Source organism: Macrobrachium rosenbergii, chromosome 30 (genome assembly GCF_040412425.1).
Source record: "Macrobrachium rosenbergii isolate ZJJX-2024 chromosome 30, ASM4041242v1, whole genome shotgun sequence".
Lineage (NCBI taxonomy): Eukaryota > Metazoa > Arthropoda > Malacostraca > Decapoda > Palaemonidae > Macrobrachium > Macrobrachium rosenbergii.
In genome coordinates, this window is record NC_089770.1 from 34,317,857 (window position 1) to 34,344,837 (window position 26,981).

At 37.1% G+C, this 26,981-nt stretch overlaps 1 long non-coding RNA gene across 1 annotated transcript; it reads right to left on the reverse strand.

Annotated features, from left to right (window-relative positions):
• Positions 1-6,001: 6,001 nt before the first annotated feature.
• LOC136855174 (uncharacterized) lies at positions 6,002-10,785 on the reverse strand. The gene is made up of 3 exons (XR_010857942.1): positions 10,653-10,785; positions 8,946-9,030; positions 6,002-6,313 (listed from the first exon to the last, which is right to left on the reverse strand). It is a non-coding gene; the product is annotated as an uncharacterized lncRNA (long non-coding RNA).
• Positions 10,786-26,981: the final 16,196 nt, after the last annotated feature.

The window sequence follows — 26,981 nt, forward strand, 5'->3', positions numbered from 1 at the left end:
ATAACTGAATTAAATCCTTCAACTTACTCACTCGACGAACCCTGTCACGTCACTGTTTATGTATTTTTTGCAAATTTACAGTTTCCAGCGTTTGTATAAAATATAGAAAACGAGTAATTGTATCAGAGAGTAAAAGCTCAATATCAAAGAAAGCTTATTACTTTATTGAACAAATCGAACAAAATCGTATGATCTGTATTTCAATTTATCTTTATAAAAAATACTGTGAATTTAATGCCGCATTCCACTTTATTTGAAAAAAAATATGGAACCAATGACAATAGAATCAGATTTTTGGATAAATTTCACTGAAAAGAATCAGGAAATAGTAATAGACTTGATTACTGTAACAGAATTTCTCTTTATGGCTTTCAAAGTAGTCATACAAGTCTTGCAATATCACAATACAATGAAAACAATATCACAGTTCAGTGAAAACATTGTTGCATTACAATGAAAACCTCAGCACAGCCTGATGTTGATATCAAGAGTCTTTCGATTGAATAATTCAAAATCTGTATAAATCAGGAAGTCGTTCTTTGAGGATAAAGATGTTTGTGCTCTCAAACGCAGAACACGAAAAATACCTTTCATCTTGGTTTGACTGAACATATTATGACTTTTCAGCGTTAACCTGATTAATATTCTGCTAATTTTCTCTATGTTTCTTCTAGGTTTTCAGTCCATTTTACCGTGTGTAACTTATAGAAAAAACTGCAAAAACAATTTAGAAGGAGCAAAAACCTTGAAAATGTTAATTTCTTAGTCCAGCGATCCATTACAGTTTATAACCAATTTTACGCATTTCGCTTTCTGCATCGAAGTAATTAGGTATAATCAAAGCAGCTGGTTACAAGTGATATTATTTGATTTTAAAGGCTTGCCAAGAAAAAATGCAATAAACTTTGAATGCTTGTCATGTTTCTATGTGCATATATCAGTTACAAAGTGTGCACATGTGTGTCCTCATAAATATTGATACATGATCTTCACAGCCTAAAATGGTTACAGGAATTACAAAAAAATGTAAAAAATGTTCAGTAAACTATAAAACACAATTAATCCCAGTGTTTACAAGTTGATGCCCGGCTGAATGAATTTGCATTGTCCTCACAAATTCACAACAGGAATACAAACCAATAAAAATGATTGATCACCAAATGTCCTCTCAATGAAAACAAACGATGCCTCCTCAGTCAACACTTTTATTGTCGAGTCCTTTAATTGGGTACTGACTCAACAAAACTGAATTATTAATTTTTTTCTATTTATATCTTGTATGCGTATATACATTAAGACAGTCATAATGTTCGGTTATATCTTGTAGACGTATATACATTAATACGGAGTCATAATGTTCGGTTATATCTTGTTGACGTGTATACATTAATACGCAGTCGTCCATAAGAGATGTCAATTTTTGGGGACGTGAAAGGATTCATCTTTGAACAAGCGAGAAAACACACAGGTCTCTTCAGCGTCCTATTATCACATTGCTACTACAGTGATGCTGCAATGATTTGTAAATATCACCATCGTCATTCAGCCGAGATCTAAGGCATTTATTCTGTGATGGTTTCTCTTAATGAGATGTATTATTTGATGAACAGCGATTTATACCCGAGCCAATTCTTCATGCAACTCTGAATAATGTCCTTTTTCAACTCTGACAATGTACATTTATTCAAAACAGGAATAATATATATTTCATTAAATCTCCAGGAGAAAATGAATAGAGTAGCCAAAATCTAAACACCTTTATTGTTTTAATCACAATATAGTGTCTTAGTAATGCCACTATTAAAAATTAATGATGCCACCATGATGCGGTGTCCATGGAGCTGAACACCATGTCCCCTCGTCTTGAATCTCTCACAGCCTATACAAAAAAAATGACTACCGTAAATATAACGAGATCCACAATAAAGATACCATCCCATAAATATAAATTTAGACCACATAACTCCTAGAAACTAAATTTCTGACAAACCAGTCTATCTATAGTTTAAACCTTGCAAGGAAGAATATGCCGTCTTGAAATTAGTCACCATGAACTGTTAAAACAGGATAAAAGATCTCTTAAATTCAGTAATGTAGTAAAACATTATGTAATTTATGAGACTTAATTTTATGGGACTAGCGATATGGACGTCAAGAAAAATTACTTCAGTAACTCAACTGATGTGTGCCAACAAAAAATGAGACCAACCTCAAAGTTACCAGACATCTTAAAGTGCCTGAAGGACTGAGGAGGACCTGAACCACAAGGGTGAGGGAACCTAAGGCACCCTAGGGAAACCATTCCTTAAGGGCATCGTTGCCAGGGAGAAAACCTACTCAGAGCTTGCTTCCCTGGAGGCAGACAGGTTTCCTGTCAGGCTAAGGAAGTGGGCCTGAGGAGGACCTGAACCATAAGGTTGAGGGCACACAATGCGCCCTAGGGAAACCATCCCTTAGGGGCACCTTTGTCATGGGAAGGACCACCTCAGTGGCTGTTTCCCTGGAGTAGGCAGGTCCCCTATCAGGCTAGCGAATCGGTCCTGGGGAAGTCCGAAACCACATGGGTGAGGGACCCCAGGTATTTTCTGTAGTGGCATCAGTAAGTTTCTTGAACGAATGTTCATATCGTCAGAGTTTTTTTCGATCTCCACAGGTTACTTTCCAGTGAAAGATATGTTAATTTCTTTATCTATTTATATATAACAAGTAAAATATGCACTGAAATTTCTTTGGCGCAATCGAGTTTTCTGTACAGCGTATAATGCTGTATGAAACGTTCAGCTACGGCCCCTGGAACTCTTAGCCGTGGCCCATGAAACTCAACCACGGTCCGGTGGTGGCCTTAGACACGGCCCATAAAGCTCTTAGCTGCAGCCCAAGAAATGCAACCACAGTCCTGTGGTGGCCTGCACTTTGGTAACTATAGCAGTGCCACCAGGATCCGCTTACAGAAAACAAGACGATCTCCCAGTCATGGAAAGACCTTTGCAGAGATAAGCTTCTTACCTCAGCTCTAACCCATGAAAGGTTTGCCCAGGGAAAAAAAAACAAGATCTTTGCAAAGGATTTTTTTGGGGGGTGGGTTGGTGGGAGGATGGTGGACAGGTGCTGCGTCAGAGATTAAAGCAGAAAGTTTTCAAGGATATAGTATCTTTAGATTTCTGTTTTCAAGTAAGGTCTTTTCTCTCGAATATTTTTCAAAGGAAGAGGATTAATTACGGGAGCAAGAATAGATGAAAAAGAATTACCCAAGATTGACTGCAGGGAAAAAGCACTTACTTTATACATTAAACTGTTGCTGGTACTTCCCTGTTCACAATGAAAAATCTTAAATCTTTCCAGCAGAGCAAGTTTACTCCAATCCTTTGTGAATACCATGGAATCCGGGAGAGGAGAAAAATAGGATCCACATCTCATGCAAATATGAAATAGTTCTCTGTAAGATGCAGAACGCCAGTTAGACTGATGGATGAAGCTATTTTCAGCTTTGATCAACAAGGTAATATTCACTTGCTCCTGAGGAGTAAAAGCGTAGACAACTATGTTTTGCCTGCACACATTTTGGCCCAAGCACATTCTATTTTCTAATATATAGGGGCTTTTGCATTTCTTTAAGCTAAGAAAACGACAACTTTTGTATATTTCAAAATTTCACGATTCATTTGTCATTTGGGCGAATTTGGGCATTAGTCAGCATATCATTTGGGCGACTATTCATTTTATCGTTTGGGCGACAAAATATCAAAATCCTGCAAACTGGCACCAATCATCTGGGCAAAATCAGAGTAAGGAAAATGAGGCAGAATATTTTAGGAAGTTTCCACGTGGTGATAATTCTGTAATCGGTTGGCGGATATCTCGGTAGTTAGCTGGTTAATAATTGACAGTTATCAACATCAGTTATTCATTATTCAGCCATGGAAGGAAAGATCTCATAAACAAACCTATGAAAAAGGTGCTTTATATTTTCTGGCTTTTCTTTTTGTATAGACAATATTGACGAATGATTGTTTCGTGGCGGTGCACAAACAAAAACCACCAGATGTAAAGCCAGAATTAGGTGACTAAACCTTAGCTATCCGAAGTTTGCGGATCGTAGCCAGGATCAAAGGAAGAACGATTTTCTCAAGTTTTTGTCCTGGCGCTCTCAATTCTAAAGCTAACCCTCAATTTACTCTCAATTCTAAAACTAAGGCCCCGTCCACACGGTCGAGCTCTGCTCGATAAACTTTGCCTCTGCGGGCTAAGCCTGTCGTACGCATTTATGCTGCTGTCCGAACGACGCTGGGTGGATAGTGAGAGCCTGGCAGTGACTGACACAGCACAGAGTTGTGTACAATATGGATCGTAAGACACGCAAGAAGAAAATCGCGCTGTGTATTGTTGTAGCAATGTGTGCAAAGATGAAAGCGACAAAGCAGAAAAGGACGTGGTGTAAAGAGTGGCTACAAAGAAGAGCAGACATAGGAGGAAGTCACATGACGACATTGCGGGAACCGAGACGTGGCAATGAATCAGATTTCATCAACTACATGAGAATGGACCCTAACACCTTTTATAAACTCTTATCGAAAGTGGAACCATATATAAGGAAACAAGATACTACCATGAGGCAGAGTATTTCAGCGCTGAAGCTTGACTACATGCAACATTAGATTACTATTTCTGTCAACAGGATGCAGCTACCGATCACTACAATGCAGCACTAGGATTTCCAAGCATAATGGACTAGACTGACAGATTCCCGTAGCATTACAATAAAGGATGTTAATATATTTGGTTTTCAAAGTTCCCATAAGTCATTTTTACCGACGTATTCATTATGAAGGGTAAAATAACTGGAAACTCGTTTATTTTCCTTTTACTTATGAAGGTTTTACATGAAATGGCGCTTTACAGAAACTTTTCGGTAGGTGCCGTCTTTACCCATTTACCAGAAATATTTCCGCCAGTTAACAGCCCTGCTGCTGCATGCAAAGCCTCGATACTTCGATAAACATTAGGAAAGCCCTATACGACACTTTGCTCGCCGTTTCTGACGTTACACCGAGCAAAGTTCGCAGAGCAAAGCTCGACCGTGTGGATGGGGCCTAGCTATCCGAAGTTTGTGGATCGTAGCCAGGATAAAAGAAATACCGATTTTCTTAAAATTATGTCCTGGCGTTCTCAGTTCTAAAGCGAACCCAATTTACACCCAATTCTGAAACTTAAGTATTACCAAGAGACTGGCAAAACCAAGGACCAAAAGCACAACCCCCACCCTCACGAAATCCTTTGGGCAATTTTAGCATTAGAAAACTTCAGAGCTAGAGACAAGGCCACCAACTAAAATGCATTATGCAAAAAATCCTGCATTTCCATCGCCTCACTTACCCGATACATAAAAGTCCGGCGCTAAAGCCTGTGTTTTAGTAACCAACGGCAGTCACAGTAACTTCAACAATTTATAGGCATAAGCAATAGCCCCTATTCGGGACAAATTACACTATCACTACTGAAAATTTGCTGCCTGCTTATTATGTTTTACAAACTAATAACCGTTACATAGCAATTTGGACTAGATTCAACCCCGGAAGATTTTTGTGTGGTATCCATGTCAAAGTGAATTTTCACTCCCAACTATTATCGCTCAAGTCACCTTTACACCTGTTCTCAGCCGAATGCGATCTCCAGATCATAAGGAATGATCTTCATAAACATTGATTATTCCTGTCATCCGAGGGGTCGAAATACAGTATCACTTTGCTGAAGAGAAGTTTAAATGTGCATAGACTATTGCAAGTAAATATCAATCTTCGAGGTTAATATACTAGAATCTCTTCAGAATCTCTCAGAATTAAAACCATGATTTCAATTACTTCTTCTCGCATCAATTTCCCCATCTTCTGTTAACCAACCAATCAGTAACGGCCATTCCTCTGATTTCATAGGGCATTCTTTCAAAGAGTATTACAAAGTCAAACCCATCATATGACATTTTGGGGTTAAAGAAATGGACAAAGGTTTACAGACATATATATTATGCTGGTCTTCATGCACGTAAATACTATTACTTATCCAAAGTAGTCAGATTATTAAAAATTGAATAGTAGGTAAAGCACAGCATCTACAAGTTCTAGTTCTCTGGGTAGCAGACTTTAGAACACTTCTAATCCTCACAGGATATGCACAGCGTCTACAAGATGAGTTCTAGTTGTCTGGGTTACCGATTTCAGAGCGCTTCAGTTCCTCAGATATTCCGTCTTAACGAAAAGCGTTGCTTTCCATTAGTATTAGTGTCGATGTTACGGTCTGCTGCAGCTACACCAAGAGCCTGTGCATAAGAAAAGTAGTTTGTTTGTTTTTAGAATATACTAAAAGTCTCCATGACACAACTACCCTCTTAAAGTGAAAATAACCTGTACAGTTAATCTCAGCAGCTATTCTAAGCTTATTTTAATTTATACTATCGTTATGAATAAACATTCCCATTAACAACCCCATGTATTAGAATTGTTACTTCAAACTGCCATCAACTTTCACATTAACAATCCCATATATTACTACTATTGTTCCATCAAACTTCCAAAAAGATGCCAGGACAGAGTGCCATCCTTTATGATATATTTAATAGGGCACCAATCTTACACTGAAACAACCGCATCTAACTTTAGTGTTACATAACTATAAAAGGTGCCATGCAATGCACACACTACTATCTGGCAACTTTCGTCCTTTAGTGTCCAAGGGAATTTAAACTTCACAACCCCAAGGGGCAAAAAAACTTTGGGGAATTCAGAATAACAAAGGGGTTCCCGAAGCAAGCTTCGTCACTGGAGGAAAGGTGGATGAAAATATGCAATGAAAATATGCAATGCAATCCGAACTGTGGATTTCCTAACATGAAAGCTTTGCTTGAAGAGTAAGAGGGGAGAGGATGGGGGTGTCGAGCGCGTTGACGGAACGACGTTAACAAGACTGCCCATATTTGAATTACAATTTCCACTATTAACCAGCCTATTACAATACCTGACAAGCCCACGACATCAGTGTCAAAAAACTTCTTTAAAATCCCAAGACCTAGGCCTCTTAGAAAATCGTTAAGATCCACCTTTAATTGTCTAGTTCCTATTTACTAGTGGAAATGATATAATGGGAATGAAATTCTAAGTTATAAAAGTCTGTCAAAAGACAGTTACCCTACCCAATTCTCAGCTGCACTAATATATTTAAACTTGCATCTCATGACCAAACAAAGGGCTCAATTACTTTAATACCCTCTGCTATTAATAACTTGCACTGTCAAATGTCTCCCTAGGTCTGACTACCGCGGTTTTCATCCCAGTCTATTCCTAGCATCCTTAAGAGATAGATTTGAGCGTTTATTACATTTATCCTATCCCCTGCATCTATATAAAATTAGCATGTTCTTTACCCTATTCTATTCTATATTTCAAGTTCCATATCTAACTTCCCATTAAGTCCTAGCTCCACAAAAACTATCAACCTTGCAGTTCTAACCTAAATAAGGAGTTGGCTGGTTTGAAATACCTGTTGAGCATGGTGACAAAGTCACCATGCTTGTTTTTGAACTTCCTGTTGTGCATGGTGACTGACCAAGTCACCATGCACAACTCGAAGTCCACCTTTGCCTGGCAGGTGGCACCGCCACCCCGGCAAAGGTGGACTTGGGAAGTGGGCAAAGCAAAACTTAATTGACAAGCAAAACTTAATTGACAAGCAAAACTTAATTGACAAGCAAAACTTCTTTTGAAGATTAAATAATTACTCAAAAGTTTTAAATATTGACTCAAAAGTTTAAAACTTGAACAAGTTTGAATCCACTAAAAATACTAGATTTACACTACGAACTTTCAAAAATTACCTTCCACACAAACTAAAACTTCCACACACAAGCAAACTTCCACAAGCAAAACTTAATTGCCAACCAAACATCTTTTGAAGATGAAATAATTACTAAAGATTCTTAAAAATATTTTACTCTAAAAACACTTCAACATTCCATAACAGCTAAAACTTTACAATTCCAAAAAACAAAGCTGGCTGAAATTACAAGATCAAACCACGTAAGGCAAAAGTTTAAATTTAAAAAAGTTTAAATCCAGTAACCTAAAAAAACACTAGATTTACTCTACGAATCTCTTATAAATTACCCTTCCACACACATTACACCAACAAACTTCCACACACATCACGCCAACAAACTTCCAACACACATCACGCCAACAAACTTACAACACACATCACGCCAACAAACTTTTACACACATCACGCCAACAAACTTAAACACACATCACGCCAACAAACTTCCACACACATCACGCCAACAAACTTCCCACACATCACGCCAACAAACCCCACACACATCACGCCAACAAACTTCCACACACATCACGCCAACAAACTTCCACACACATCACGCCAACAAACTTCCACACACATCACGCCAACAAACTTCCACACACATCACGCCAACAAACTTCCACACACATCACACCAACAAACTTCCACACACATCACACCAACAAACTTCCACACATCACACAAACAACAAACCCCACACACATTACACTAACTTTTGATGCTAAAATATAGTTGATGCTAAAATATAACTAAACTAATAACAAAAAATTCTAAATTACTACTAAACTAACCAAAAATAAAAATTAAATACTTTAAAACAAAAAGTTCTGAAGCTGAAAAACCCTAAAATTACTTTAAATGTTCAAAGCTGGAAAAGTTAAATTTTAATCTTTGCCATTTTAAAGAAAAATAAGTTTAAAATTTCTCAAAACTAAGGTTTTGAATAAAAAAAAACCCAAATGCATTAAAACAAAGAAACTTAAAATGAGAACTTAGTTTTTATTCTGAAAAAAAAAAACTACTCTAAAACATGCTGGGGGATTGCTCAAGTCACAAAAAAAAAAAAAAAACCACTTACTCACCCATTAATCCTGTGTAGCCATATCTGTTACTCCAAGACAATTAAGTAACTCACTGTGGCACTCTTATTTAACGACGCACCCTGACCTGAAAAGAAAATACATTTTAAAGGCTAAAATATTCTATCAAGTGGAAAGAACCAAAGGCTGACTATTGATTACAATTAGCTGGGCCATAGGTTTTAAGACACTAAGACATGGAGCAGCAAGCAAGGCTTTATAAATACTGATAAACGCTATTACTATTTTATTGCCACTTAAGCCTACAATAACTGAAGTTTAAATGAAACTATAACATATTAGGAAGGCGCTATTACTATTTTACTGCCACAGTACAATCTGAAGTTTAAATGAACTTACTAACCCCTCATTAGGAAGGCTATGATAGTAAAGTTAAATCTCTAAGCCTCAAGAAACTTTAAACCCTATTGCACTGTAACACTTGCTCTATTGCAACATAAAGTTAAAATGAAAACATCCGTAGCACTGCCAGTATAAAACTAAAGTGCATGGAATTACAACTCAATCTAGTTAAGCTTAGTGATAAATCACTTTGAAACAGTCTTAAATACCACGGTGAAAGGCAATCTACAACAATACCTAACATACTAATCATTCTGAACATTTAAGGTATACTATATATTAACTCCGCGCCTATTTTAACCATTTTCAACTGGTTTTTCTGCCACTTTTAGGGGTTCACAATACTGGCGGTGCATGAAGTTTATTGTCGGCCATAGTGGAATAACCCTTCCCCGCGTTTAGTACTGGCCCCTAATCCTGGGACCCTACGTTAAAAGTTATTGCACTTGCTGGACGGCATGAACCGTTAAAAACAGACGTACCCGTCCTCTGTCTTGTGAAGATCGCGTATAAAACCTTGTTGGATGGACTTACCGTCAATTAGTTCAGGTTAGTAATAAAGCGCCAAAAATTAAAAAGCAAATTCTTAAATACCAACCAAAAAATTGTAAAAAAAGTTAAAACAACACCTAACATACTAAACATTTTGAACATTACTGTAGGAATTTACAAAAAAAAATCGAAAACACCAATATTTGAAGATACAAAACCAAACGGAAAACTTAAACGAAACTTTCATAGCCATACGCAACTGTGTCATAGCTCAAGTACCAAAATCTAAATATTTGAGAAATATAAAACGCAAAACTTACAACAGCACCCACTCGCCAACCCAACAATTTTAAGAAGCACGCCTTCAAATGGAAATTTTGCAAAGTCTATTCACAACACGACATATCTGAGAAACTTTCAAATCAAACCATAAAGCAAGTCTGAAATCTTGCAAAATCTATTCACAACACGACATATCTGAGAAACTGCTCAAATTTCAAACCATAAAGCACGCCTTCACGTCTGAAATCTTGCAAAGTCTATTCACAACACGACATATCTGAGAAACTGCTCAAATTTCTTTAGAACTCAAATGAATATTTTAAAACAGACAGGCAAGCGAAGCATAAAGGCTATTTAAACCTAGAACAAATTTTCAGTCAGGCAAGAGACTAGCATTTGTACACTGCGCACCAAGACTAAACAAAAACCCGCCTGAAGTGAAGAGCATACAAGAAGAATGCAAATTTAAAAAGGAACTAAAGGCTCTCCTATTCTGCAGGGGCTACGACACTGACGAGAAAACACTACAGCACAATGATAAAATATAAGAAAAACCTTATTTTGAAAACTTACCTGGGCCGCCAAAGAACGAATCATTCCTGTGGACGACTGCACATAAAACCAAACAAAGCGAAACCAAATGAAGCCAGCGATCGCCCAGAAAAGCGCAACCGAGATCACAAAACGCAACTGAACGAGAAAGTTGAGTTAGTATCAACGAAACCTGTCCTTCCCAAGCCAGAGACTACAACACTGAAACAAGCTGTTCTTGAGGATGGATAACAGCCAACTGCCTGTTTGTGGGACGTCGCCCTTTCGCCACCGAAGAAGTTTAAGGCGATGATCACAAAATCGACAGAAATTATTATTATTATTATTATTATTATTATTATTATTATTATTATTATTGAGAGGTTCCGGGCACTCTTCCTTTTTAGGAACTACCCCAATTATGCATCAGTAATTGAAAAAAAAAAAAAAAATTATTAAATACGGTAATGTTAGCTACTGTTCTGGTACGTGATCCCCTCCTCCTCAGGGTCATCACTTGGATTTCTTGAGCGAAATACATCGATGGCCAAGTTTTACCTATACACGAAAATATGAAAAAGAGTTAAACAGATTTGACATTTCGTAAGGTTGCATTTTATGCTCCGTACACGTCATCGTGTTTTTTTCCTTGGCATCCTGAACTACCTCCGTACCATGATCAAATGTTTTGTCATTAAATTGGCTCTTTGTTGGTTAAAAAAGTACTTCCAAAGCTATATAAGAGATAATTTAAAAGGTCATTGGATAAAAAAATCATGCTAGACGCTAATAGGCCTAAGATTATCGAGCCATAGAAACTTGATAGTACTACAATACATTTTTAAAGCTTCGGGTTTTTTACCTATAAGGAAAAGAAAGAAGGAAATTGAACACAGTACCACAATATCAGCGATAGATGACCTCAGATCGAAGTGGAATTGAGAAAATAAACTTCGCTCTATGCTTTTAAGATCGAAAGATGGGGGGAACCAACTTTCCAAGCAATGAGGCCTGTCTTAGCTTTGCAAAGCATGCCAATGATATTTTATAATAGGCCTAACAACGGGGTGTCTACAATAAAAATGCATTGCGTACAAATACTATTACACTCACCAAGAGCCACGATAAAGAACGTACAATTGTACTCATAGACAGATGTAAAAACACCATTCATAACAGACGCAAATGGTGCTAGATGCCTCAACTTGGGAATACTAAACCGTTTGGCTACTTCAGGAAGACAGTTCTTTCACGCCAAATTGCACGAAATTCATTGTTAAAAAAAAACAAGTAAAAAAGTCGTCGAAGTTTCTTCGGTGCAATCGAGTTTTCTGTACAGCTGCTACAACGTATAATCAAGGCCACTGAAAACAGATCTATCTTTCGGTGGTCTCGGTATTAATGCTGTATGAGCCGCGGCCCATGAAACTTTAACCTTGGCCCGGTGGTGGTCTATCCTATATCGTTGCCAGAAGCACGATTATGGCTAACTTTAACCTTAAATAAAATGAAAACTACTGAGGCTAGAGGGCTGCAATTTGGTATGTTTGATGATTGGAGGGTGGATGATCAACATACCAATTTGCAGCCCTCTAGCCTCGGTAGTTTTTAATATCTGAGGGCAGACAGGAAAAAGTGGGGACAGGAAAAGTGCGGACGGACAGACAAAGCCATCTCAATAGTTTCCTTGTACAGAAAACTAAAAATTGCCATTAACGATTTTCGAGAAATATATGAAATTAGACTTAAAACTTAACTGAACAAACCTTTGGTTCACGTTAATGAAGAGGATAAGTTGACACTTGTCGAAAACAGTGTGTGTGAGCCTGTCAGTCTCGCATCCACTCGCTCCTGCAAACCTCAGTCTCAAGGCTGATGATCATTCATGACACCAGCTCGAGAGTAAAATGACTTCGTTGAAAAAAAATTGTTAAGAAAAGCGACTTGTTAAATTACATTAGATTTCCAAAATATTGTAGTAACTGGAAATACAATTTAGGAAAAATAAGAGACATTTGATTCTCATCTAGATAAAAGAAAAATAAAATTGACACGTAAGATAACGGACGGATTCACACATTAAGAAAACGGCGTCTCTTCTAATTATGTGAGCGGTCCATAGCTGAGCATCAGGAAATTTGAATTTTGGTGGCTCATTTGAACAGCATAGGCCTACTGTAACTTTCAAATTTCGTTATTTCAAAAAACAAACACCAAACGGCACCCCTCCACAATACGAACTTTCAGAAAACTCAGCATCATTACTTTACCGTTGGCTGTATCGGATGTTACCCTGAATGCTAGAAGTCGATATCTGGATCTCTGGAAAGGCTGAACGGATTTCGATGGAATCTGGCACGATTAGAGACTTTAGTGGGAAATCTCTGAGGGCGAGTTTCATCCCGGTCGGTTGAATATTTCCAGAGGTTATAGAGGCCAAAGTTGGTGTTTTTTGTGTATTCCTGGTGGCTGGGCTTTGCTAACCGCCAACTACCGTGGCGGTTGGTATATTCAGAAGGCTTCCCAATGCTTGTTTTCTACAACGTTGTTTACATAGGCTGAAATTGTATGCGCTCTGTTCATGATGATTTTATCAACGATTAATACCGTGCACGCGGCTGTGTGTGTGTGTTTTTTTTTTTTAAATCGTGCATGGGCCTGACTACCACTCATTTGTTACTGCCCAACAAGACAACAATTCAATTCACTCACAAATGCAGTAAGTGTTGACGTAACAATTACGACAAGGGGGAATCCAGGTAAAAAAAAGTCATAGGAAAAAAATCAGAAAAAAAGTCACAGGAAACATATCAGAAATCTTCAGAAGAAAAAAAGTCTCATTAATCTTCCTAGATAGTGGTCTTAAAGGGTCTTAACCTGGTAATTATCCTCCACTTTTGCGGCTTGTTCAGTACAAGCCCGTTCGGGATTACCATAAAAACAAAGAAAAGACTGTAAATTTCGTAAAGATAATGACCCCAAGAACTATTAATCCTAGATACCGACCCTCGAAAACCCTTGGGGTCACTATCTTGGAAAGATCTAAAATATTTTCTGTTTTATTTAATTGCTTTAATTGCCACCATGAATTGATGTGACTTTTTTCCCAGCCAAAATTGACTTTTTTCTATGACTTTTTTTCCTTTGACTATTTCCGGCCACCTCCCCAACCAATAGGAACAGCACCTGCAGGTATCACTTAATTCCTAGGTTTAGTTGGTGCAATGTAACTTGGGATTTCATGTGTCTCATGATGAAGAACATTATTTCAGGTATACAACTATATAAGTCATATTTTCAAACAGGAAACAAAAAGTCTTAAAGCCACTGGAGGTCTACGTCGGGATCAAGACATGACTTTCGCCCCAATGAAATAATGAGTGTCAGAATGGAACATAATTTGGCGCCCAAATGAAAACAAAGCAACCGCCCAAATAATAATATTTTTTCGCCCAAATGAAATACGCCCCTTACTATCCCTCATGGGAGGTTTTCGAGGGATTGTGGGAAATTTCCGCTTAAGCGGTTTGGTGCGGAGGAGAAACTTTTAACTGAGGGAGGATTGAGGAATTATTGAAAAGAGAGGGAATATGTATATATAGGAAGATTTGCAGGGTTTGGAAAAGGATATGAAGTGAAGAAAAGACTTTTTCCTTTTTTACAAGCGGAAGTAGAGCCCGAGAAATTGGGAGGTTTCAGAAAAAAAAAGAAAATGTAGACTGAGGACGAATAGGCAGTATCCATTCTTCCCTTGAATGGACGGATGGAGGTGGCGAGGCGGAGAGAGGAGACAGATGGAAGGAAGTGACTGACAGCGCGAAACAGTTTATTGTGTCTGCATCTCTCAGGCTGAAAACAGCAGTACGAAGAACAGAAGCAGAAACATAACAGCAAAGCATAAGCAAGATGATCTTGCCTATGCCATTTGCACAGGACAACGCCCAGGAGCGAAGGGGTTAAATCTGTATGTAAAAAAAGGAAAAGATTCTCGATCCCAGACGAGATCTTTCACTCAGAATATTGAAGATGAAGTGAGAGACAGGCTCTGTCTCATGCAGAAGCAATAAAGGACACCGGTATTCGAGAGAGGAAAGGTGCAGTTATGAGCTTTGAAACATTAGTTAATCAGATGTTGTTTCCAGATTGCAAACCTCAAAAGACAGGGTGAAGCAACTCTCGTTCCGTTCTGTTGATCGTTAATATTATTTGGCAACAAGGTTTCTGATTTAGGTTAGAAGTCTTCTTAGAAATCTGGACAATGAATCTGTTTTATGTCAAGATTTGAGTGAAAATACATGAATATCATTTATGATAAACATAAAACTGTAGTTCAAGTATCTCACAGTCTCATCGCCAGGCAATTAGCTTACAGTTGTATTTAGATTTATGTCAAAATTTTCTAATTCCTTTCCCATTAAATATGCAGTATGGAATATGCTTTAGGAATAATGAATTTATCTGTTTATCTATCTGTTCAATTACTTATCTATTTTTGGATAAAGCTTTGCACACTTATATACAGTAGACTGCCGAAAAAGTCTTGTTGATCAAAAGCTTAATTTTATTTATTTTCATGTATACTAGAAAGAGAGTGATAATTAATTAAATTAAAAGTTAAAACTGTTCAACTCATGAATCATTCATCTTCTCACAGCTCTATTTGAGAAATAAGTCACCCAGAAACTTCAAAGGAAGTTGTCATCTTTCCACTTCCAAACTTTGAAGTTTGATGCTCAAGGCATTCACCTGCCCCCATTAGGCTGGGGGACCGTAAATGTGCCTTTAATGTCAGTCCTATCAAAAATGAAGACTTTCCCAGGAGCCTAATATTTCAAAAAGGAATCGACATATTTTAGAGGATAAGAAAATGTACCGAATTTCCACGTTCTCCAATAAATCTAAATGAGGTAATTTTCTGTGAATTTTTGACGACTCTAAAGTTATAAAGGAAACTGTTCTGTATGAACAAACACAGGCTATTTTGTTATAAGATGACATAATAAAATTAAAACTTATACGGTACTCACATATATTGGTCATTACTGCCATTAATATTGTACGAGCAATACATCCCACTGGAGAAGTCCTATCAAATTCTAAAGGAGTTCTCCTTTTGGGAATGGTCTGCGTGCTCTTAATTTACTTCCATTTGAGTTGGGAACAACATTGGTCATTTTGTAATTAAGAATTCTGATGGGTTAAGAGTAGAAGATTTCAAGTTCATTCTGTCTGCGCTGAGATGAATTCACAACGTAACAGGGAAAGAGTTGTTATTTAGCAAAGATTTCAAATGGATTTGGAATGGAAACTTCGCAACTAGATTATTTAAAATGTGCCTCGCTGTCGAACTTCTCAGTTCCAGAGGTCCTTTGCTCCTCACACCTGAACGGTAAATTATTATTATTATTAAAATAGTTTAACCAGACCACTGAGCTGACTATCAGCTCTCATAGAACTGTGAAACAGTCTCCTAAGGACGTCGGGCAATTGGAACATCGAAAGTTCAAGCGAAGATACAAAGCATTACTACAGTAATGCAATTCTTCTTGTGTATTCTGCCACCTTTATCTGTTTATTTATTTATTAATCTCTTGAATTATTTTTTATCTTTTCTGATAACTTTCTTCTCCTCTCTGTACTTCTAGGCTTAATTCCTGCATTAATCATTATCTTTTTAAATGTAGCAACCTTGATAAAATCAAACCTTTAGCTCCGCTGATAAAACCAGCATTGTATCACCAATGATATAACCAAAACTGCAGCACCACTGATAAAATCAGCAATGCAACACCACTGATAAAATCAAAACTGTAGCAATACTGATGAAATCAGAACTGCATATATATCACTGATAAAATATAATCCACAACTATAGTATATATATATAGAATATATATATATTTATTCGTGTATTTCTTATATATATCATCAGGACATAGTTATAAATAGGGACATTCAGCATAAATAGTTAAAAGTTTTTTTTTATGTTTTATATATATTTATATAATATTTATGCTGAATGTATTTATATTTATAATGTAGATGATGTCCTATGATGTGACCACGGGTCAAGAAAATAGACGAATAAATGTATATGTACTGGTTCTGTATGTGTTCCTACGCCATCTTCTCCTATTATATATATATATATATATATATATATATATATATTATATATATATATATAATATATATATGTGTGTGTGTGTGTGTGTGTGTGTGTGCGTGTGTGTGTGTGTGTATGTATGTATAAAACCAAAATCTATGAAGGAAAGAGAGATAATGGAGTGCTGCAAGGCCTTTCAACTTAGACTAGTCCTTCACTTAGTTGTCTGCTAAGTAAAGGACCAGTGTAAGTCGAAAGACCTTGAAGCACTTCATTGTTTCTCTTTCCTTCGAGGATTTTGTTTTTATTTATATATTCATCACGTTCCATATCTGCATGATTCAGTTTACACACATGTATATTAATTATATATATATATATATATATATATATATATATATATATATATATATATATATATATATATATATATATATATAATTAACAACAAAAGCAATTGCAAATGACTTCGAAGCATGAAAAGGAATTCCTCCGCAATTTCATCAGTGCGTGCAAGCTAGAGCTTTCCAAAAAATATCCTTTGCATGTTTTTTGGCCGCCGCCACTGCTGTAAAAGTTCCCTCTGAAGAAAAATGGTTCATCTTGAGCAACCAGTTCTGCAGTTCCTTCGAGAAGCTATGTAGTTTTAGTGGCAATTTGAGGGGGGAAGGGGGAGGGATGGACAATGCCCGTGTCTTTGGTTCGACGACTTTCCTATTTTTCTTTTCACTGTGGCTTTTCCTTTAATGCTAAGTAAAGTCGGTTAAGAACTTAATGTTTATATTGCGTACAATGTTATCAAAAGATATAGAAAGATAATTTCCTTTTCTTTCTTTGCTATCTTGGCATTACTGGCAATTCCTTTGTTGCGCCCACATGGCAGGCCTATGACCAAAATCTGCTTTCTCGCCCGATGCGGTCGAGAGAATCACAAATTCTCTCGCACGTCTTTTGTGCAAATATCTCAATCACTGTTATTGTCACCTTTCATGTAATATTACCATTCTGTATATTGTTATGACAGCTTTCCAGTAATGTATGTATAATTGTCAATCAGACGTCTTGTATCCACCCATTTGTAATTTTATGTCTGAAGAAACACAGATGCTTGAATTTAATCCCTTCCTCAATCTTTCAAGAGGTCGGGACTACTTTGCGGCTCGTACGAGCTATTGACCTGTGTGAAAGTTTTGCAAATAAATTAGTGAGCTGTATCTTACTCGTACCTCACTCACATTGGTGACCATCTGAGAGATGCCTGACCAAGCCACCAGCGGTGACTCCAACGCCATCAGAGAAGACCTCACTGTGGCCTCCATATGCCTAGCGCCCTTCACACCCCACCACTTATATTTTCATATATGTTACCCAAAGGGAATTTTTAGTTGATAATTAAGTTCGAGATGACGAACTTATTATCAACTAAAAAATTCCCTCTTCGGGTAACATATATGAAAATATATTATTTCCAAGGTAGAGCGAATTGGATATTAATGCTTGTATGTGAATCACGGTGATGTGATAAAATTCATTCATATATATATATATATATATATATATATATATATATATATATATATATATATATATATATATATATATATATATATATATATATGGGAAGCTTGGAAAAAAAATTTTTTTTTCGAGTCCACAGATGGGAAGGAGAAAAGGAATCTTGTTAACCAACTCTGGACTGAAAAACGATACAGAAAACGCTTTTCCAATTGCAGAATGTCCCCCTGAAATGCTGCTGGAACGACGCCTCCACGAAATTCAGAAATTGTTCCAGGTAGTTCCCCAAGAAATGTAGATCCAGAAGGCACTTACTTGAGGCGAATTAATTCGGCGAAGGGAAGATTTTCGCCTTTTTTAATTTTAGCTATTTTTTTTTAGCATATTAAATGTCACGTCAAACATTAGGTCAGACATTCAGCACTTCGTTGTACAACTGACGATGGAGCTTTCCAGTCGGGATGCCTGGGAGTTCCTAGATCCTTCATTTAGTAAAAAAAATTTTTTTCAAAATGCGGTTCTCCATTATGTATATATATATATATATATATATATATATATATATATATATATATATATATATATATATATATATATATATTGTGTCAACACTTAGTGAACAATTAGGTATTATATACGATATGGTAAAACAGTAGCTCAAGATGGATTGGTCTGAGTGAATATCACAGGTGCTCTGCACAAAATTTTGTTAGAAGTATTTAAACTTGGTCATGAAAGGTAACGTATTCAAACCTCCTTTTTAGAAGTATTTATTAAACTTGGTCATGTGTGTATTCAATATATATATATATATATATATATATATATATATATATATATATATATATATATATATATATATATATATATACATACTCACACAAACAAACCAATTTCTCTTCGATTCTTCTTTTAATTAAATCCTCTTTTTTCTTAGCTCCAGACTAAAATGAATCACAGAGAAATCTCTTCATTCTTGCAGCGTCACCCTCCAGTTCATCCTCCATGAATATAAATGGATGACTCGGGAGATGGAGTCTTGGGTAAAAAAGTCTATTTCTTTAGTCCTTCATATTAATTTAGATTCCCCTTGTTTTTTCCTCTACGTTTTAATTGAATTAGGAATAGGATTTGTTTAAAAAATGGAAAGTGAATGAAAAATGCAAATGCATCAAAGGTTTCACCTTGAACAATTTCGAAACGAATTTGATGGAATGTGTGGAAAGAAAAGGAAGACTGGGAACGATTGAATAGTTCACCTCTTTACAAGAATTATTCCACAAGGGAATGGGCAGATAAGTCTAATGTTAAGGAATAATGCCTTTTCTTACTCACAGTTGATGCTCCACGATTTTTCACTGCCAAATGACAAAAGTCTATCATTTCCTTTACTCAAAACTTTGGAACAGTGTTCTGGAGGCGATAACTTTTGCTGATGATGCTTAAAATATATGGGAGGTTGAATTAATACTACAAAATTACAGGCCATTGAATTTATATGTCCCGAGTAGACATGAGATTTATAAAGAACCTATTGTGAATTTATTCCAATTGGTCGAGAGAGTAGGGGGGACATCCAATATCAAAAAATTGGCTCAAACGTCTTTATTTTCGTTATACGATAACTTGCTCGTTATGGGAGTTTTTTTTCCTAAGCACTTTCATGTTTTTATGCAATTTACTGACAAGAATATATGAGTGTAATCCCCAGGGAATATCGTGAAGTGAACTTTAATAAATAAAATTCCTGAATTCGTGCACTGAGCTTCATTTTGGTAGACATCGGGAGACACCCTCATGCATAATTAAATCGTTTGGGAATTGTCTTCATTTGTCAAAATATTTGTGAATATGGCGCCTACTCGTGCAACTCCCTTTGTAATTAACATTTTTCTATGAAATTCCGTAGAACAGACTCAGAGAAAAATCTTGCTCTGACTCAATGTTTCGTGGATGAATTGAGGATATGTTAATATAAGGTCTCCAAACTTTTTTCATCTAACTCTCTTATCTTTTATTGCTATTCAAAGCGTAATCCAAAAATCCGTCTTCTGCTTTGCCGAAGGGAAATTATTAATTCTTTTTTATTTTTGGTTTTGATGAGTTATGAAAGCATAATTCGAATAATATACAAAAAAACTGGAATACGGTATTGTATACTGGCTAAGATTTGCCTGACGTTTTTGAACACGCAAATAACTGCATTTAGTTGATTCAGGGGATGAATACTTCCATTTTGTTTTAAAGAATTTCGTAAAACCGAATATTGAAAGGGGTTTATCCCTCATCTGTCAGAAATCCCCAGATGCTGACGAGATGCTGAACGATGTTTGGTGATATTCCCCCATTCACGAGATACTGCGGTGAGATGAATTAGTAGAAACGAATTTAAGATTTTTTGTTTCTTTTCTTGCCAAAAAGATCGGTGTTCGGACAGCTTCAGTTACGACTTATTTCATAGTGTCTAGAAACATTGGATATTCTAAACGGTAAATGTACAACCTGAAATTGTTGAAATGTGGGTTTCGTCTAAGAAAATTTACATCAAGATCTCACCAATATCTTGTTCATCAATTTTGGGCCTATTTTCCTGCCGGAACATTGAGACGATATGTCAGACTGAACAGTTATTCCTGAACCCGGAATTTTTAACTGACGCTAAATTTTCGCTTCGAAAACTATTCGATCTGGAACGCGGAGACCAAATGGTTTGGCTTCAGATAAGTCCACCGTCCGATAAGTCGAACCAGCGACGGACGAGAATCAGGACTACAGTGACACATAACCAGTCGGCCACAAGAGAGGTATAAGTGAATACCGCTCTCATCAACTCACCGCGATGAACTCCAGGTGTTTTCGTTTGGAGGCGATATCCACCCACCTCTGCCATGTTGACCGTGTGATCGTTTGTCGCGCGTAGCCATATTATGACTATTTATCCATCACGTGATTCATATACAATCAAGAAAGCTATAAGCGTCCTTTAATATCAATTCCCGCTACTATCGGGAAGTAATATATTTTCATATATATTGCCAGAGATTTTTAGTTGATAATAAGTCCACGATCTGAGGTCAGACCAATGACGGACGAGGAATCAGGACTACGGTGACACACTAACCAGTCGGCCGAGAAGTATAGTAAATGCCATCTCACATCGCTCTACGTCCGAACTCAGGTGTTTTCGCGTTTGACGATATCCACCCACCTCGTGTGACCCGTCATGAGTGCGTTTTGCTGCATGCGTAGCCGTAATATGACTATTTATCCATCACCGTGGTTCATATACAATCGAAAGCTACAAACGTCTTTAATATCAATTCACTCTATACGGAGTAATATATTTTCATGTATATTTACGAAGGAATTTTAGTTGATAATAAGTCCACCGTCGTAAAGGGTCAGACGAAGCAGACGAGAATCAGGACTTTACAGTGACACACTAACCAGTCGGCACAAGAGGGTATAAGTAGATACCATCTCCCGCATCAACTCACCGCGTCCGAACTCAGGTGTTTTTGCGTTTGACGATATCTCCACCCACCTCTGCCATGTTGACGCCAGTGCGTTTGTGTATGGCCATAATGTGACTATTATCCTCACGTGATTCATAACAATCAGCTACAAACGTCCTTTGTATCAATTCACTCTACCTCAGAAGTAATATATTTTCATATATATTGCAGAAGAGGAATTTGGTTGATAATTAGTCCACCGTCGTGGGGTCAGACAGCGACGGACGAGAATCAGGACTACAGTGACACACTAACCAGTCGGCCACAGAGAGGTATAAGTGAATACCATCTCCATCAACTCACCCGTCGAACTCCAGGTGTTTTGCGTTTGGGACGATGTCCACCCCACCTCTGCCATGTTGACCGTTAGTCGTTTGGCCATGCGTGGCCATATTATGACTATTTATCCCACATCACCGTGATTCATATGCAATCAGAAAGCTGGCGTCAGCTATTATCCAGTTCCTCTGCACTCGGAAGTAATATGTTTTCATATATATTGCAGAGAGATTTTAGTTGATAATAAGTCCACCGTCCGGTAAGTCGAACCAGCGGCGGACGAGAATCAGGACTACGACACACTAACCAATCCATTTTTAGAGAGGTATAAGTAGATACCATCTCCCATCAACTCACCCGTGAACTCAGGTGTTTTTCGCGTTTTTGGAGGCGATATCCACCCACCTCTGCCATATTGGCCGTGTAGTGTTTGTCATGCGTGTATATTATGACTATTATCACATACCATGATTCATATACAATCAAAGCTACAGAAACGTCCTTTAATATCAATTCACTCTACCTCGAAGTAATATATTTTCATATGTGGCCGACTAGTTAGATAGCGGAGACGGTGACTTATTATCAACTAAATTCCCTCCCGGTAACATATGAAAATATATTACGCCGAGGTGAGTAGATTGGATATTAAGGGCGTTGTAGCTTTCACGATTGTATATGAATCGCGGTGATGTGATAAATGGTCGTAACTCATGGCTACGTGCGACAAGCGCGCTAAGTGATGTATGGCGAGGTGGTGGATATCGTCTCCAAGCGCCAAAACGCACCTGAGTTCGACAGGTGAGTTGATGGGAGATGGTATTCATATGCCTCTCTTGTGGCCGACTGGTTAGTGTGTCACCTTAGTCCTGATTCGCAAATCCCGTCGCTGGTTAGACCCCGCGAGGATAGTGGTTTTTTATTATCAACTAAAAATTCCTTGGTAACATATATGAAAATATATTACTTCCGGTAGAAGTGAATTGGATATTAAGGACGTTGCAGCTCTGACGTATGAATCGCGGTGATGTGATAAATAGTCATAATATTCACGTCGCGACAAGCGCTACGGTCAGCATGGCAGAGGTTGGTGGATATCGTCTCTAACGCAAAACACCTGATTCGACGGGTGAGTTGATGGAGATGGTATTCGCCTGCCTCTCTTGTGGCCGACTGGATTAGTGTGTCAACATAGTCTGATTCGCAAATCCGTCGCTGGATTCGAGCCCCACTGGTGAGTGAACTTATTATCAACTAAAAATTCCCGCTCCGGTAACATATGTAATATATTACTTCCGAGGTAGAGTGAATTGGATGACCAAAGGACGTTTGTGCTTTCGGTTGACATATGAATCACGGTGATATGATAAATGATCATAATATAGCTACGTCCGACAAGCGCACTGCGGTCAACATGGCAGAGGTAGGTGGATATAAATCTAAACACCAAAACACCTGAGTTCGACAAGGTGAGTTGTTAGGAGATATTATTCATATACCTCTCTTGGCCATTTGGACTGCAGTCCTGTAGTCCTGATTCTCGTCCGTCGCTGGTTCGACCCCACAGGACAGTGGACTTAATATCAACTAAAATTTCCCTTGTTGCATATGTGAAATATATTACTTCGGTAGAGTGAATTGGATATTAAAGGACGTTTGTAGCTTTCTGATTGTATATGAATCATGGTGATGTGATAAATAGTCATATATATATAAATATACACATATACCTACATATATATACCATTTGTGTACATTATCTCATCTATGTAGACGAAAACTTATCCACTTGTTTGCCTTTTATAAGCCTGTGCTTCGGCAGAAATGAAAATTGGATTGTTAAGTATCACCTGCAAAGCAAGAAGAGAATTACAATTTTATTTTAGTATGCGTTAACGAAAGGAACTAAATTAGTTCTGTTCCAGTGTTACTCGTAGTCAGAGCAAAAATTAAAATTTGATCGATCAATTTAAATCGCTTTCTTCAAATCCGTAGAGGAGATTTTGAAAGTCATTACTAATTTATAAAAAATGGCCGTTTTTCTAACAGTTCAAGTATTTGGGAAATAATCTGGAAAAAAAAACGGCGTATAAATTCATGAAACTAATTTTAACTTCACTGAAGATTAAAATGAAAAGGCTGATGGGATAATAAGAAGACTGAAGGAAAAAAAAAATAAAGTAGAAGCAGAAATTCAGTCTTCTAATCCAGAACAAACAGCGATTTTCCTCATTAGTCTTTTATTAATTGATGGAAGTCCTCCAGAGCGAAATGACCCGCTTTTCATTTCCTCGATTCACGGCTAAATCTAAATTCTGTGGACGTTATCGGCGACTGCATTCATAAACAATGAATTATTAACAGGATTCTGTCCTTCGTGTTCCTTTATTATAACAAAAGTTCGCTTGTTCAGGTTTTTATTCAGTGCTTTTGGATAAGGCGAATAGAGCTGAACAATTTTACATTCAAAACTGTTCTACTTAATATCAGTTCCGGACGTGTAACCAAAGCAATCCTATTCATTGAGATCAAATTACGATGTGTTTATTTTTAATAGTGATGGAACGTTATTCCGGTCCTACAGTTTTAGGAATAATCTTCAAATGAACTATAATTAGACCTTATTTATATGGAAATGTTGTATTTACTATTTTTGTACTTTCTTAATAGATAGATGCACACAGAGGGAAAGGGTCTGGCTTATAAACACACTCACTCCATACATTATGTGTATGTGTGTATATATATATATATATATATATATATATATATATATATATATATATATATATATATATATATATATATACAGAGAAAGAGAGAGAGCTAACCTTTCTTTTATTGAAATACCTGCCATGCCTTTCTCTGCGATGTTTATTTACTTTTTTCCTTTCTGTCAATTTCATAACTGACTATATCTTGTTTGTACATAAAAAAAAGCAATGGAAAGCTCACATTGTATCGTTTTTCAGTTTTATTTGACAACCTTTATTTATCGTGTGGTGGTCTCTACTCTAATTTCAAGCCATATTATACGTAGCATTTGCAATAAACCTTTGAAGTTTGAAAGCTGTGAGGCGTCTGTCCGTTCCTGTCTGCTACTCCGTTTGTATGTTCAGGAGAAAGAAATCTCCGACACTCATTCGGCGATTTTGACCCTTTAAGCCTATTCTATAAAGTCAAGACTGGGTTGATTTTTTAAAGCAGATATTATCTATGCATGATCAGTACCCTGTAATCAATTTATTAAGTTCATTGAAATATAAGTCTTCATCTCTTTTATACATGTATAATATCATAGTCTGCCGATGCTTCAGAAGATGGAGATATACTTTTGTTATTTATAAAGACGAAAAATAGTCCCCACTTCAAAAATTGGTTGAAATTCTTATGAAATCATTTATGCTCTAGTGTAGGGAATTTTATTCTTTTTGCATAGTTACTGATAACAAAATAACAATAAAGAAAGTGAATGCCCTTATTAGATTTTTTTGTATTGCAATAGCTGAATAGAAATCTAGCGAACTCTTAGGCGTCAACAACTGTTGTGGAATCTCTCTGAGTGAGGTCATCACCTCCAAATTCGTCTACTATTTCCAAAAACAGTAAAGCAAGGTATCATTTTTATCTATCCCCTTAAAGGACATGAAATTGAATAATACATTCGATTCATTCACGTTAGACGAAGCGTTTCTAACATGGAATTATTCCATCAAATATATTCATATATTCATTATCTTAATGACTGTCCTTCAGTTCAAAAGAGAAACCAATTAACATTTAACATTGACATCTCAATAAAGTGCTCATGGAAGGACACAGAGATTCCACTGAATGTTCTGATTATTCGAGTAGTAACTCCTATATTTGCTGTTCTAAGTCCTGCTCGAGAAGTCTCACATTCTTCGTTTCAAAGAGGAGACTTCATTGCCTCTAATACAGAAGAGTAAATATATTTCATGAAGGGTCTCTCTCTCTCTCTCTCTCTCTCTCTCTCTCACCCAACACAAACCAAAACAAATCGCCTGGCCAGTGAATTAGAACAGTCGATTTTAGTATCATTTCGCCTGTCGAAAGGGGCCAGGTAGGAAGGTAAACCAAAATCAAACGTTTTCATAACTCATTCATCAAAAATGTCAGCGTCACAATACGATGACATCATTAAAATCTTTCCTAAAATGTTTAGTCTGGTTTCATTACTAAAATTTCGAGCAACAAAAGGACACTGGAAGAGTATTTGGCCTCAATGCTTCCAGCATGTTTCCCCTGAAAGACAATGGTGTTGTCCCAAGTGATTTATAGAGAGTTGCCATAGGAAAGTAATATAGCAACTCCTATCTTTCCGGATGACATTCACCACTCGGTGTGTCCAGGTTTAAACACGCAAGCATATATAATTTAAAACGCGTCTTTTTATGGTATCAGTTATTCGGAAATATCGCTACCCGTAAAAATACAAAACCAGAAAAAGCTTTATAACGTTATGTATCACTTGTGTTGAATTATAACATTACTTATTCTATATTGGCAACTGCTTTATATGCAAGTATATCTTCAATGAAAAACAGATCCATAAGCCATAAGTAATCATGAGAATCTCTGAAAAGACATACAAATGGCTTACTGATAACTTTCTTCAGTGATGAAACCGTCTAAGGGACCAACAATTCCACGCAGCTTCAAATCGAATGGTGGGCTCTTCAAGTCGCTCATGCCTCTGAAAGGGGAGGGGAACCTAGCGGAACATAACCTTTTCGGATAAGCGCCCCCATCTTTGATGACGAGAAAGGGAGGAGGAAAAAGAAGAGGCGGATACCCCCTGACGCAGGCGGGAAGTAAAACTCAAGATTAAAGAAGGCGAGGCAAAAGGAGGAGAAAGAAGGAGTGATCTATGGGAGTTAATCAGAGAGGTTCTCTTTCTTTGATCGCTTCTGAGGCGTCAGGCGCACAATTATC